Consider the following 15,144-nt stretch of genomic DNA (forward strand, 5'->3'; position numbering starts at 1 on the left):
GGATGAAATTTTACCCATGAGAATTCCATGTGTCAGGAAAGCAGAGAATTCTATTATAGGGGATTCATCCAGTTTAGAGAATAACAGTTAGGACTAAAATATCCCACCCATCTCTGGCACACATAAAAGAGCACTTAGGTCAGACAATGTGAACTGGTGACCTCAAGTGGAATCCAGCTTGCAAGATGTATTTTGTTGGTCTGCATGGTGTTTTATTTTTAATTGAGTTAATTTGTCAGCATTTATAAAAAAACCCAGATTTCATAAAAAGTATCTGAAATATCAGATTGCCAGCTTTCTCTGAAAATTGGGGAAAACGTGGCAGTACTTGAGTTTGCATTTTTTTCATGACATTTGACTGGCTCTTATTTCAATGGGGTATTGAAATTGCCATAGCCCTTGGCCCCATCTGTCACACTGCCAAGAAACTGAGTACCAGCAGCCATTCATCCTCATACTCAGAGCTAAGCCTGACCTTCTTTCTCCTTATTTGCTTGACCTGACTGGTCCCCACAGGATTAAGCTTGCAGATCCTTGTTTAGAACCTTTGGGTTTAAAGGGCTCAGATGATGACCTTGTAGGTTAGATATTTACTTTGTGGCTATAAAATATATGAGTGCAAAGGAGTTTGCAAGGAGTCCATGAATAAACATAAAGTCATTTTGTTCATCTGTACATCTTCAGCGGTCGATTTCTCCACATATCATATCTTATTTATAACACCACATTGCCATGGAAATTCACTGCTGTACTTTTCACTTCCCAGCTCTACTAAATTTCACTCCTAACATTTTCAGAGCCGCTTGTATAATGTGCAGATTTAGTGTAGTAGCAATCTCAAGTGGTTTTGTAACATTAAATATTAAATAACTTTAAAACTGCAAACAAGGGGAAAATAAGAAGTCAGCCAAATCCTGACACATACATTTAATAAAGAAGCAACAAAGAGTTTCTCATTTACATGACCTACTGCTCACTGTAGTAGAACGAGGGCCTCCTCTACACCTGTATTTTCTTCAAATGTAATATGAAATGTCTCCTAGAGTCATCCAGTGATTTAGTAGTCTGACTAGCCATGGGCACTGGCCCCTGTAGGTAATCATAACACGTCATTGAGAAATCATTTATTGGGTGCCTGTCATATGCCTGCTATATACACCTAGTAATGGTGGTTGAGTTATGGGACACGTGCTATGTGTTGAAAGGCTGTTCTGTGTACTTTACAAGGATCACCTCATTTCATTCCCACCCCGGCCCTTTGAAGTAGGTGTTATTGTCTTCGTTTTATTGATGAGGTGACAGAGGTAAAGGGAGTGCCCAAGATCACACAGGCTGTGTGAAACTATCTGGTTTCACTAGTACTAGTCCTGGGTAGATCTAAGACACTGATCTTTCCCTCAGAGCTGAAAATCCATCTGGTTGTTGGTCACTTAAAAGATAACTAGAATATGTATTCGCTTAATCTTAGAACAGTGTATTAGGGGGACAAAAACTTCTGCCTTAGTAGGTGGAGACCAGAGAAAACTTCAGAAATATCACTGTAGGTTGAGGTGGATGAAGAGGAAGAGCAGTCCCAGGAGAGGAGAAAGGTAGGAGACAAGGCGCTGAGGCATAAATGTGAATGGGCTATTCATGAGATGAAAGGCAGCCCTGATACCTGGCAGGTATAATATTTATAGGCAATACATGGTGACAACTGTGTATTCATTATTTCCAAAATTAGGGTTAAGATTAAAACAAACAAACAAACAAGAAGAGTTCACATACGATGGACAGGAATGAAACTTGCTCAGGTCACCCTAAAGAGGTGATTCCAGGCTTGGTTAGGGCAACATTTGATTAGCCTCACTCAGCTAAGGAAAGGGTAGGGGCACAGAGACATTATAATTTCCCCGCTGTAGAGGACATTCTGAGATCCAGGTTGGCTGAGTATATTAAAGCACTGGGGGAAGAGTGTTGGCTTCTGGAAAGATTTACTTTTGGTGAAAGTGCCTCAGGCCATTTTAAGATCATCAACCTTTCTTGTTCTGTTTCTGTGTTTTGTAATCAGTCCGCTGATTGTACTCTGGATTTCTGTGTAGATTTGCATGTAGGAAGAGAAGTTGTCATTCATAACAAAAGAAATATTCTGGACTATGTGACTATTCTCTTTCTCATGATTAAATTAATCAGTTGACACCTTGGCTTAAATGTTTGTCTGTGGAGTTCAGGGAAGTCTAGCCCACCCCGAGAGAAGGAAAACTAGATGTGCCGGACAGGGGCAGACACTTGTGGGGGGTGGGGGGTGGGGGTGGAGTGAAGGGAGTAAATGAAAGGAATATTTCCAAGTTAGAACTTCGAGATCTGATGACTGATGGGATGTAGTGGTTGGAGGAGGAGGAGGCATGAAGGATAGCACGCTGAGAGGATGATAATGTCCTGGATGGAGATGGGAGGCAGAAACAGATTGGATTTCTGGAAGAAAGATGACACGTTTGATTTTGAAGTTGGAGTCCGTGGTGTCTGTGTTGGTGGAATGGTCTGCCTTTTGGGTGTCCGGGGCCATGAAGCTGGTTTGAAGCAGTGACTGCACAGCAGACGGGGAGTGGGTGAATTCAGCTCTAGGGAGCGTCTGGAGTGAAAAGGAGGCTGAGGATGGAAGCCAGGGTGTCACTGATGTCAGAGAGGAGCAAGGGCAGTCTGTGCGGGAGGCAGCGGAGGCAGCGAGGTGGGAGAAAAGGGTGAAAGAGCAGAGCGGCAGTGATTTAAGCAAAACAGAATGGCCAGTTTTGTCAAAGACTGTAGGATCAAAATAGACCTAGACTCAAAGCTGCAGAGGTCGAAGAGACTTTAAAGGTCTCCTTGCTTCCCCAGAAGAGAGACTTGAGCTTGTCCAAGATCACCCTCAAGGGATCAGGGTGTGATTACAGTGTTTCCTATGGGGGCCATCTCATGCTTATCCCATTGTCTCACGTTGTTTCTTGTTTCTAAGGATTGCTTTGCAGTTAGCGTGGAATACTATGTAATACTAGCTGGTAAGGGAGGTTATGTTGCCTCTTGAAAGTGGGCAGCTCACTCTCACCGCATCCCCATGCTCACGGTGAAAAGAAGGTCCTAGTTATTTAAAACAGAAGGTGCTGCCATGTGAATACAGCTGGTGCGTGGCCCACTCATGACTCTTTCAATCAGCACGCAACTCGCATGGCGTCAACCAGTCAGCCAAGAATTTCCCTGTGCGTGTTAACTGAGTTCAATTTTGTGGAAATGACTTATTCTCCGATGCAGGAGTGCAGGTTGACTGAGTTTTTTGGGAAAAACCTCAGTGATGACAGATTGTTAATCTGATTATGTCTTTTTCTCTAAAAGAGGAAAGAGCAAGAAATCCTCCTTCGAAGTAGAAGATAATAGATCGGAAGTCTATATAACTGTATTTGTTTCTGATTGGAAGATCTTGACATTCATGGGTTTAGCTTTTATTCATACATACATATACATATACACATACATAGATATGTATGTTTATATACATACACATATATTTACATAATATACATGTATGTTTATATATACACATACATAAACATCTAAATCTATATGTATAAATACATATTCTTCACAGGCAATTTTAAAGTCTAGGAGGAGAACATGGCAGTGAACAGGGAAGGAGTTGGGGGTTGAGAGGTGGGGTGGGCATGGGGCAGAAAAGAGGATTAAAAAAAAAAAGATCCAGGAGGTATAAGATATGATTTTAAATGTTTACATGGGGAGACTGGTATGTCAGGGCAAATAAATTATAAATGAGCCCAGTCAGCAACCTAGGCTTCATACCTGTTCATCTCTCTCTGTTTAATCTTTTTCCCCTTCCTATTGAATTCTAACAACTCTGATAAATAGGTATTTTAGTCCCCATTTTCAGATGAAGAAACCAAGGACATTTTATACTGGAGTCATAGGCAGGAATTGGGGGTAAGCAAAGGGCTCCACTGATATTCCTGAGAAAGATCTGCTGCTCAGTCCCGCATCCAGTTATGAGACTGGATTAAAGCCTGTGGCAGAAAACTGACACCGAACAGGACAGTAGCAAAGGTCAGATTCATTTCTTTCTTAAACTCAAAAGTACATACGTTTTGAAAACTTAAGTACCATTAGTTCCTGTTTTCTGCTTTCCTGTGTAACCACAGCATCAAACAGCTCTTTGTCTTCAGTCTGCTTTCATGTAAAAAAAAAAAATCACACAGAGACTATGAAAGTGCTCGATGTTCAAGGAACACATAACATTAGTTTGACTCTAGATAATAATAAATATTTGGCTGTTTTGCCTCAACCACATGCTTAAGAAGTGTGACGTTTGCAAGTGCATGCTCCAAAGTCATGTTGACCGAGTTTATTTTTGGCAACAGTGGAGCAATCTTGGTTTTATTCCTTTTTTAATCCTTATCCTAGACAAGTATTCGTTGGAAAATGCTTGTTTATCTTTTTCTGTTTCCGCAAATCATGACTATTCAAATTTGAGTGCAAATGGACTTTAAGCTCACAATTACAAGTTGAGTCTATATTCAAAGGAATTCTGGGAGTAATGAGAGATATTTTATAGGCAGAATGACCTAACGGAAGTGTAATTTGTAGACCCTGAATTTTGGCCGGTGTGTTTTGTGCAGATTATGGGAGACTGGCACTGGTGTTGACGAGGGACAAATGCCAGCGATGCTGAACTCTACCTTGCCAGGTGCTTGACAAGAGAAGTCAACCTGGAGAGAAAAGGATAGACCCCAATACAAAATTGAAGAATCAATATAATTTAACTGCTGATAGAGCTTATGAACAAAGCATAAGAAAAACATCCAAATCAAAGTAGTTAAATCCAAGAAACCAAACACAGTAGATTTAGAATTAAGTATAAAATGCAAGTGATATTTCCAATGGCAGTTTGGCCCTAAAAGTACGAATGTAATGACAGGGAAAGAGTACAATTAATTATGATGCTGAGGAAAGGCTGCTTTCTTGGGGCGATGTCGTGAAGAACAAGTCCTTCATGGTTTCCAGGTGTGGGAGGAGGGAAAGACATAGTCATCTCATGTTTTTACTGAGCCTGGTTATTATTCACACTATCTTTTTTCCAATGAAATATTTTAAAATACAGAGACTAATATAACAAGGACCCACTCAGCTCTCTCTAATCCTGTTTTAAAGGATTAAAATATTACGGAAGCAGCTGAAGTTCCCTGGACACCCCTCTCTGTTCTCCACTCTCCAGAGATCATCTCTGTCCTGAATTTGGTGTTTTTATTTCCTTCTTTATTTTTATGGCATGCATATATGTGTATGTGTGTGGATGTATATGAATATATATATATATATATATATATATATATGATATGTAGCATTATCTTACAAATTACTAAACTTCACATAACTATTTTTTTAAAAAAGATTATTTATTTATTTGAGAGAGGGAGAGAGACAGCGAGCGAGCAAGCACAAGCAGGGGGAGAGGGGAGGGAGAAGCAGAGTCCCTGCTGAGTAGGAAGCCGAGGTGGGGCTCGATCCCCTCATGACCTGAGAGCCAAAGGCAGATGCTTAACAGACTGGATTTAGTGAAGACTGTTCTGCTCAAATGAAGTTCACATTTGACCTGAGAATGAAAAGTGAATAGTTTTGACTTACTTCCAACCTCAGTGACTTTGCATTGACAAGTCTGTTGCTTCTCAAACAGAAACAGCTGAGCCTTCAGCAAATGAGGAAAACCATTTGGAATCACAGAGTAAATTATTGATGGAAGTAGCAATAATTTCAGGAAATGTTTGCTTTTAGGCTAAAACTCAAGTCTGTGTAATCAGTCCATGGGACAAGTAACATCTTTTCTCCTAACTAGGGTATTTCTTTGGACTCCTAAACTAATGAAAGTTTTGAAGGCTATTCTGGGAATTTAGATTGTATCTCAGTTTCCAAAAAAAAAAAAAAAAAAAAAAAGGCCGTTTTCATCTCACCTTTATTTCATTCTTTAAGATACATGGGACATTTTCCAAACTAGAGCTAATTTACTTTTCTCCCTAGTTGATGAACACCTCTATTGTTTGTAAGTAATAAAGTTAGTATCCCAGTAACAGCTTGAAAGGAGAATAGTTTTTTTTTCTTTGAAGATTTTATTTATTTATTTGACAGAGAGGCAGCAAGAGAGGGAACACAAGCAGGGGGAGTGGGAGAGGGAGAAGCAGGCTTCCCGCTGAGCAGGGAGCCCGATGCGGGGCTCGATCCCAGGACCCTGGGATCATGACCTGAGCCGAAGGCAGACGCTTAACGACTGAGCCACCCAGGTGCCCCTTGAAAGGAGAATAGTGACCAAAAGATCATGTTACAGCTTTAAAATATATATATTCTCAGATGAAACCTATCAGTTAGTTAACTAAGTCTTAGGTCTGTCCCTTACTCACTTCCACATACTGTACCCTAAAGGTAAAGAAAAAGATAACAAATCCTTGGAGGGAAACAGGGAAACATTTTGGCTAAAAGCCTATGGAGCAAGAGGGGAATACGTGTCTGCATCATTAACATGAGTCAGTGGTGTCTGTCTGCTGGCTCTGATAGACCTATAATTGCCAGTTAATCGAAGGGCCTTACTTTGTTCTACAAGCCAAAAATCCAGCCAACCAACCAGTCACCCACACAGAGTTCTGAAATCTGACTTTGTAAAAAATTTAGGTGTTGGTTTAATTTGTGAAATTCCATATTTATACACTAATGAACATTCTGCCTCAGAGTATCAGGCAGTGTATCAAGCATCTGCTGAGTATTTTCTGAACCTTACAGTGTGGTCATCCATTTCCAGTCTTGATGGTAAGGCCACAGGGCCACAAGATATGGATGAAGGAGACCTAGTGTGAAAAACAGGGACACCTGTTTTCTTTCACCACGTGACCTGAGAATGTAGGGGAGTGGCACAGTTCTCTGGACCCAGTGTTCTCATCTGTAGAACAAGGGTGTGGATGGACTCTCTAGTTGTTAAGAACAGCCCCGGTTTCGAGGAAATAAAAAATGGGGGATGGATACCTCTGAGTTGTGTGCACAGAAATATGCTGATGTTACAGTGAAACACCGGCAAGACCAAACACTGACTTTCGGTGAGCTGTTTTCCCACTTTGAGTAAGAGCGTATGGTCACAGCACCAACTCTAACTAGCATTCTGGCTACGTCATTGCACTTTGAGTGCGTGCTTTACGTTGTAGAGGAAGGAAGGGACAACAGAGCAAGTCTTATTTTCCCTCTTGCGTTAGCATAGAAAAGGAGCTGAAACGGAGGTGGGCAGCTGTCAGCGTAATCAGTGGATTTTGTGTTCATGTGACGAGAGAGAGCAAGCTGTGGAGGAAAGTTACTCACAATAAAAAAAAAAGAAGTTTCATTTTAATTTTTGTATTAAAGAGGCGATATTTACTAGTGAGAAGCATGGTCTCTGGAATGAGCCTGCCTGGATTCAGAGACCAAATTCACCACTTGCTCCCTGTGTTTTTAGGCAAGTTACCTAAGTCCCCTCTCCTTTTCTGCAAGATGGAAGCAACAGTGGCATTTGCCCCATATGGTTCTCATAAAATATAAATGAGAGAATACGTACAAAACTCTTAGTGATAGTATCACGCATAAAGTAAGTGCTCAAGAAATGCTGGCTGTTGTTGTTTTCTAAAAATAAATAGGTGATCCTCAGGAAAACCTAGTAAGTAGAAAGACTGTTCACTTTGTAAGGAAGACTTGGTATTAACTTGAAACCACAGGTACTTCTCTTCAAAACTTTGTGGAAGTGAATATGTCAGATATAATACAGAAACCCCTTTGAAGAGTTTTAGAAGTCCAGTTGTACTTGACTGAAGAAGTGGTAAAATACAAATATGTTTAGGTTGAAGCTTTGTTCAGACCTTAGGAAAGTCATCAGCTGTTAGTTTTTAGTAGAGAAACAGGAATTTAATCTACTTTGTACTTTGAGGTAAAAGGGTGGGTTTATATATTTTAAAGTATCAATATAATAAAGTCTATACTAATTTATTTCAAAATATATTCTGCTCCTTTATCATAATTTTACTTTATTTGTAATAATTTGCAAGATATAGTGGCATAATTTATATTAAATCTTAAGTTTGGTGGAAGAAAAGATATAAGCCCTACTTTACTTCTCTTCATGTATTTGACAAGAAATGAGTTAATCCTTGTTTGTGATTGTTTAGTTAATGGAACAGCTAAAATGAGAAATGTCTCAAAAGTAATGAATTCCATTTTATAATTAAAGGAACTATATGCTAGATTTTTGTGCTCTGTACCTTAGTTTTGCACTCAATAACAATATTTTTCATTATGTACACTATTCCAGAGTTGACTGTCTTTGATTCCAGATTACTACTATGTTGATCATTTTAAAGATTTTATTAGCAGGAACGCCTTGGTAACTCAGTTGGTTAAGCATCTGCCTTTGGCACGGGTCATGATCTCAGAGTCCTGTGATGGAGCCCCACATCCAGCTCCCTGCTCAGCGGGGAGCCTGCTTCTCCCTCTCCCTCTGTCTGCTGTTCCCCCTGCTTGTGCTCTCTCTTTCTCTGTCAGATAAATAAATAAAATCTTAAAAAAAAAAAATGCATTAGCAATGTTTGCCACGTCTTCCCCCTTTCTTATTTATATTTTTGCACAGTTTCTAGAAATAGTTGATAACATTATAAGATTATGGACTATTTTGGTTAAAATAAACTTTAAAATAAATAAAGGGAGTACCGATACCTTTCATAAAGATTCAGATGTCAATTAGGAGCTGTTCTTTGCAAAACATTATGTTTGCTGTCAGTAATACAAAGGTAAATAAGACTCCATTTTACCTACTTGGAACTCACAAGTCAGAGGTTTGTGGCTGTAATCGAAGATGAGTAGAGAGGTAAAGAACACACCATCAGAGAGAAACTTACAGTGGTTTCAATGTTGCAACATTCAGAAAAGGCGGATTCATAGACTAACTAGCGTTTGACATAAATCCTGAAGGAGGAATAGTATTTCAGCAGGTAGAGAGGATGATTGGCTAAGCTGTAGAATGTCCCCCTGGTAATTACTGTTGACTTTAGCTGACAAGCTCTGTATTATTTTAGCTGCCTTGGTATTGAATAAAAGCACCAGTGCAGTCCTTCCGTGTCTCCAGTTTTGCAGGCAACCAGTTTCTCTTCATCAGGACACAAACCATTCTCATTATGTGGTGTCCATTAATGTCCCTTTGGTTAAAAACCCTATTTTAGCTGAATACATTGTCTTCAGTTTTCCAGAGTATACAGTTCAGGAAGAGGTAGCATAGCCTAATGGGTAAGAGCTGGGATACTGGAACCAGCCCGTCTCGTGTCCAGTCTTGGCTCTCTCCCTTACTAGCTATGTGACCTTCAGCAATTTACTAAACCACTCTGTCCTTGTTTCCTCAGCTAAAAAAAAGGAGAGGGAGCATGATGATAATAGTACCTACTTTGTTGTTTGGAATAGTCTCACTAAATGACTTCCTGTTTGTAAAGTGTTTGGACAGCTCCTGGAATCGAGGAAGTACTCCGTAATTGTGGGGAAAACGGCCCCAGCTGCCTGCCTTGCTCGCGCTGGGACGCTGTGCTGAGTTGAGCGCTGGGGCTGCCCTGGATGTTTTCTCTGCTTCATCCTCCTAGAGATGAGGGTCCTGGTGCCATTTGTGACACCTGGCAGGAAGACCCAAGCTGTCAACGCTCTGATTCCCTACTTTTATGGCACATGTTATTAGTCTTGATTTTAACAAAGAGCCCTTTCAGCCTTGTTGTATAAGGACAATAAACCGGATTCAGTGGGTGGTAGTTTTTATCAGCTTTCCATTCTAGTTTTCAGGTTTGGTGGATATAAAAGGTTTCCACGCCCAAGCAAATGTAGTGGAACCCATTGACTTTTCGAGGCAAAAGAAGTGAACTCTAATTCTGTGGAATTTGAGAGGGGGCTTTGGCGTCTCTGCCACTGCTGTCCTGGTTTTGCCACTTAGCAACAGCATAGCTGCTCAGCCTTTGGGCAGGCTAATCCCTCATCTTGTTTCCAGTTGAGGTTGCTGCCTTGCAGAGCCCTTTCCTCAGCTGGAGTCCTTCTGGCATTCGGCGGTCCTCGCCAGCATTCTACACTGACAGCCGAGGATTCCCGCTTTTTGGTTCTGCTACCCAGGCTAACACTTACTTTCTGCTTTCCAGCCTCTAAAATGGGGTGGTGGTTCTCACTCCTCTTTTCTGGGGCCTTGGGAACTGATGTGTCACAAAATCCCTCTTCTGCCTATTTGGTGCTACATTCATGCAAGGCACAGAGGTCATTTATTTTTACCATCTTTAACCAGGCATTAAGTTTTTAAGAAAACCTTCTTTAACTGTATTTTTATTATTACCGTAACAACAGTGTCTTTTGAAATTTCTCTGTATGAATAAGTTTAATGCTTCCCTTTTTCATCCCCTGCTTTCATTAGTATAATCTAAGGATTTATACCCTGGTTATTGTTAAATATTTTATATGAATTACATTTCCCTGAAGGGTAATAGCATTTAATTTGGCCATGAAATTCAGGGCAGTTATTTATGTTGCTAACCCTAGTCCTTTTATTCCAAAATTAGGCCTGTAAGAATTCTTAATTTTTATTTGTATCTTGGTGGGTTGGAATTACGCTAAGTAATATTTTAATAAAGGGTAATAAGTACTGTATTTTCAGAGCCTTGGGCTATGTGAGACTGCTTTTCCTGTTCCTTCACAAGTGAAAGGCAGTTTGGCTGGCAGTGGCTGTCTCTGATTGAATCTTCCCTTTCTTTTGTAGGTTACTAATATAGACGAGAAATTTAAGACCAATTGGACATTTGTTTCTTTGATGGTGACTTACTTTCATTTGATTTTTGTGTTGACTTGTTTTTGCTTTTATGCCTGGTACTGAAGATTTTTTTTTTTCCTAACCCAAGTATTCAAAACTTTTGTCAGAATGTGGCTTTGAATTGATATTATTTGGATTACGATTTAGTCCTCTTTTTTTCCGTTCAGGTTTTTTACTGTCTTTGATTATTCTATTTCAGTTCTGCGGTCATGTTTTCTCAGAAACAACTATAATTAGATTTGATTTTTCTGGTCCTTCAGATCTAGTCTTCTTTCATCTATTGGTTCTTTTTTCTGGTCATATGTGGGTGTTTGTCTTCTACATCAATGATTTAATTTTACATAGTACACATCTCCAGTTTTCTCTCTCCCCCCATGTGGGTAATATTCTGTCACTTCATTTTTAGAATCTCTGTACTGCTTCTTTATTTCACTTAGAGTCTCTTTTAATCATACCCAGTAGTCCTTTATTGAGTATGGCTTTCTACTTTGGTCTTTAAGGGACATGTCATCTTCTTTTTTTTTTTTTTTTTAATTTTATTTATTTAATTGATAGACAGACAGAGAGCACAAGCAGGGGGAGCAGCAGAGAGAGAGGGAGAAGCAGGTTCTCCCCTGAGCAGGAACCCAGTGCGGGGCCCAATCCCAGGACCCCGGGATCATGATCTGAGCCAAATGCAGACGCTTAACTGACTGAGCCACCCAGGCGCCCCAGGACATGTCTTCTTGTGTTGTATTAACAATGCTAAATACTTCTCTAAAAATTACATCTGGTTCCTCTAGGGAGTTGTTTTTAGGAGACAGGTCTTTCCTTGACTCTTTAGCATGCTCTTTTCTTTCCATATTTATGGACTACTTCTTGGTAGACCTATGTTGACATTTAGCTCTAATTTTCTTTCCTGAATTTGGCAATATCCGTTTAGACCCACTCACAGAGAGGGTGCGTGGATTGCCCTGCCCCCATCACCTCTCCCTCCCCCCCCCCCACCCCTGTCATCCTCTTGTTTACTAGTAAAAGCCCTCCTTTAGATCTCCGACTTTGTAGCAGTTGGTGTTTGCAGGCCCTGGCCTGTTTTCAGTGGTCTAGAAGAGTTTCATATAAAGCAGCAGTTGCTAGTGCCTTGTTCTTCACATACTCTCTATGGATTATTTAAGAACTCCAACCCCCAGAATACATACCACCATAGATCATCTCGTCTCTAAATCTGCTTTTCTGCAACTGAAACCCCAGGGTGCTACATATTTCCCTTTCTTCCCACTTACCTTTTAAAACTAGCAGTCCCTAACTGATAGGATGGGGGGTTTCTCCTCCTGCTTCAAAAAGCCTCATTCATGACAGAGAGCAGGTTTCTGACCACACAGATTGTTGCATTTGTATCGGAGGTGTTAGGAAGCGGAGAAAGGGAGATATGCTAAGATTTTCCTACTTCCTTCAGGACTCATAGCTTGTTTTTCTCTGCCTCGAATTACATTTTAAAAATCTAATTTTATTGTTTGTTTTCTGCTGTAAAATTCTCTGACTCTTGCAATAGGTTGAAAGTTATATATATATATTATATTATTATTATTATATATATTATATATATAATGTGTGTATGTGTGTGTGTGTGTGTGTGTGTGTGATTGCATGCACCTTTATTTACCTCTTGTTTTATAGGTATTTTAGTGGGAGGTTGAGGGAGGCAATTCATTAGGAGGCTGTAACTAGATAGCATTTAAAAACTGTAATTTACATGAAACTACACAAATAAAAAAAGTTATGCATGTGGCAGAATGTTTGAAAATTTTGCTTCCTACAGGACTTTTGTGGAAATAAACTCTGTCTTGTAAATATTCATCACAAATTGTTACTCAAATGATGGAGGCATTGGTGTCCTGTATTAGAACCTAAGTCTTATGAAAACTGGGTCAGTTTAGTGAGAAATAAAATGTAGGTACATTAAGTGATTATAGGAATTCCAATGACTTCCATAAAGTTTTTATTATACATAAAAATTGCCTGATCACTGCCTACTAACAGGAGAGTTTTAGAGCTGAAACAGCCGTTATAAATCATTTAATCTGGGAGGTGCAAATTCAGTTGCCTTCAGAGGCCGGAAAAGTGACCTGCATATGCATGAAGTAGGTTGGTTTCATACATTAGGAGGTGGAAGAGACTGGAGAAAAGTGGAGATTATTTGTGCCACCAAATCCTTGGGTCATAATATCGAAAGAGTGTACTACAAACCCACTCTTCCATTATAGAGATGTAACTGAGGCCAAAGAATAATAGATTTGCCCAAAGTTAGGAAATTCTGTGTGTTTGAACCAGAACCAGCTACGTAGTTGCACTTCCCAGTGCAAAACAAAATGTGGGGTCCCTTGTTCCACAATTAAGAATTTCTAGATAGTGCCAGCAAAACATTAAAACCAAGTGTAGCACCCTGTGGTCATCACTTCTGATCTAGAATTTATACATCCAGACAGAAAGAAAAATACAGACACTCTCATCCACAACCACCAAAAAATCAGTAACAGAGCCATGGTCAAAATTAAGTCCTTGACTTTGATACTGCAGTAAGTGAACCACTTTTACTTACAAGAGAGCTTTTCTATATTATTTGCAAGTTTTTGTTGAATTATTATACTGCTTTCATCCATTTTTATCGTTTCTTCCTGAATTCAGGTTTTATAAATTATTAGTTGAAGATTTTCAACCCTGAAGTTCAAAGCTCTTCTCTAAATGTTAGTCTGGTTTGAATTCCAGGATGTTTGAAAGGTCAGTCAGCCCAAGAATGAAACTCTGAGGGATACTTGTGTCTGCTATTGGGTCTCACTCAGCTCTAAGAGGTCCCCTACCATTATTCTTTTCCTCTTACCTGCAGAAGCCATCATTTTTTCCAGAATATTTTGTCTAAAATTTGAATCCTCTCCTAAAATCACCTCTCCCTCCCATTCCTCTCCCCCCCCTTTTTTTTAACCTTATTTGAAAATTTTACATGGCTTGCAAACCCATAAAGCAGTTTGCCTCCTGACAGATTGAAGTTGACTAGTCCCTTTCTCCTTCGTGTGCATTTATAATTTGTAACCCATAGAACTACTAACGACATAACCTCAGAAATGCTAATTAGTGAAACTTAGCCAGCTTTTAAAGGCATAGCTAGTCACACTTAGAAAATATAAGAAATAAAATTGGGAATTGAGTACTAGGGTAAACCATATATACATATAATATATAATTTATATAAAGTCTTTACAGTTATACAAAGTCATATATATATATATATATATATTTAAAATTTCAGGTATTTCACTAAATATTTTACTGTGAATCCCCTTTAAAAAAGGACATTCTCCTACAGAGACTGTAATACAGTTCCCCCACAGAATAAATTTAACATTTATATAACACTGATGTCTAATTTAAGATTCATATTCAGTATTTTCCCTTGTCCCAATAATTTTTGATATTGTACAAAACATCTAATCTTTTGTCTATTATCTATGAAGACCATTTTACAAAATCTTTAATTTTGATATTGAATGCATGAATTTTCTTCCAAAGTTGAGGTCTTAAAGGTCTTATTTAGAAGTTTTTGGCTATCCCCAAATTGCAAAGATCTCTTCCAGCAATTTCCTCGGTTAGCTTTACAGTTTCATCTTTCAAATTTAGGTCTTGCATCTAAGTGTGGTTCATCTTTGTTAGGGTAAAAAGTAGGGTTTCAACTTTTTTTTCCCCCTGCAGAATCACCACTGTCCACACAAAATCTTATATTTTAAGACTTAAACATTGAATCATTTAAAATTGAAAGAGAACCAAAAACGTTTCTCCTCACTAACAAAATGAAAGTCTAACTAACAGCTAGCCATACAGTTCGGAGTGGCGTAAGGTTGTCATTAACAGTCGGGTATCAGATGGATAGCTTGGATGGATGGGTTCTTTAGCAACATCCATGAAGACGTCAACAAGTATTTGTTGAAAGATGAAGGAAAAAATCTTACCCGACTTAAAAATACTAAGGCTTTTATTTTTAAAACAAGTGTGAACTTCAGTTAAGTCAAGTTATTTACTTAATATCTGAATTAGACAAGGAATTCAAAACAATCTTATATACCTTTGTATTGTTGAACTATGTTCCTTCATGATTAACAAGAGGAAATGCACATATTGGCGAGAGAAGATGAGCAGATGGGTAAATACAATAACTGAAAGAAAATTTGTTATGAATTATTAATATTTAAGATTTTGCAATAAACCATGCACACGAGTGTACATGTTCAGCCAACACTGAAATTGCCCATTAAACTTAATCCCTGTTTGGA

The 15,144-nt window shown here is 39.0% G+C and overlaps 1 protein-coding gene across 1 annotated transcript in view; it reads left to right on the top strand.

Annotated features, from left to right (window-relative positions):
* CERS6 (ceramide synthase 6) overlaps positions 1 to 15,144 on the top strand; it is a 293,290-nt gene that overhangs the window by 143,479 nt on the left and 134,667 nt on the right. The gene's annotated exons all lie outside the window — the stretch shown is intronic.

The sequence above is a fragment of the Ursus americanus genome, chromosome 1 (assembly GCF_024610735.1).
Source record: "Ursus americanus isolate L20-20 chromosome 1, mUrsAme1.1.p, whole genome shotgun sequence".
NCBI lineage: Eukaryota > Metazoa > Chordata > Mammalia > Carnivora > Ursidae > Ursus > Ursus americanus.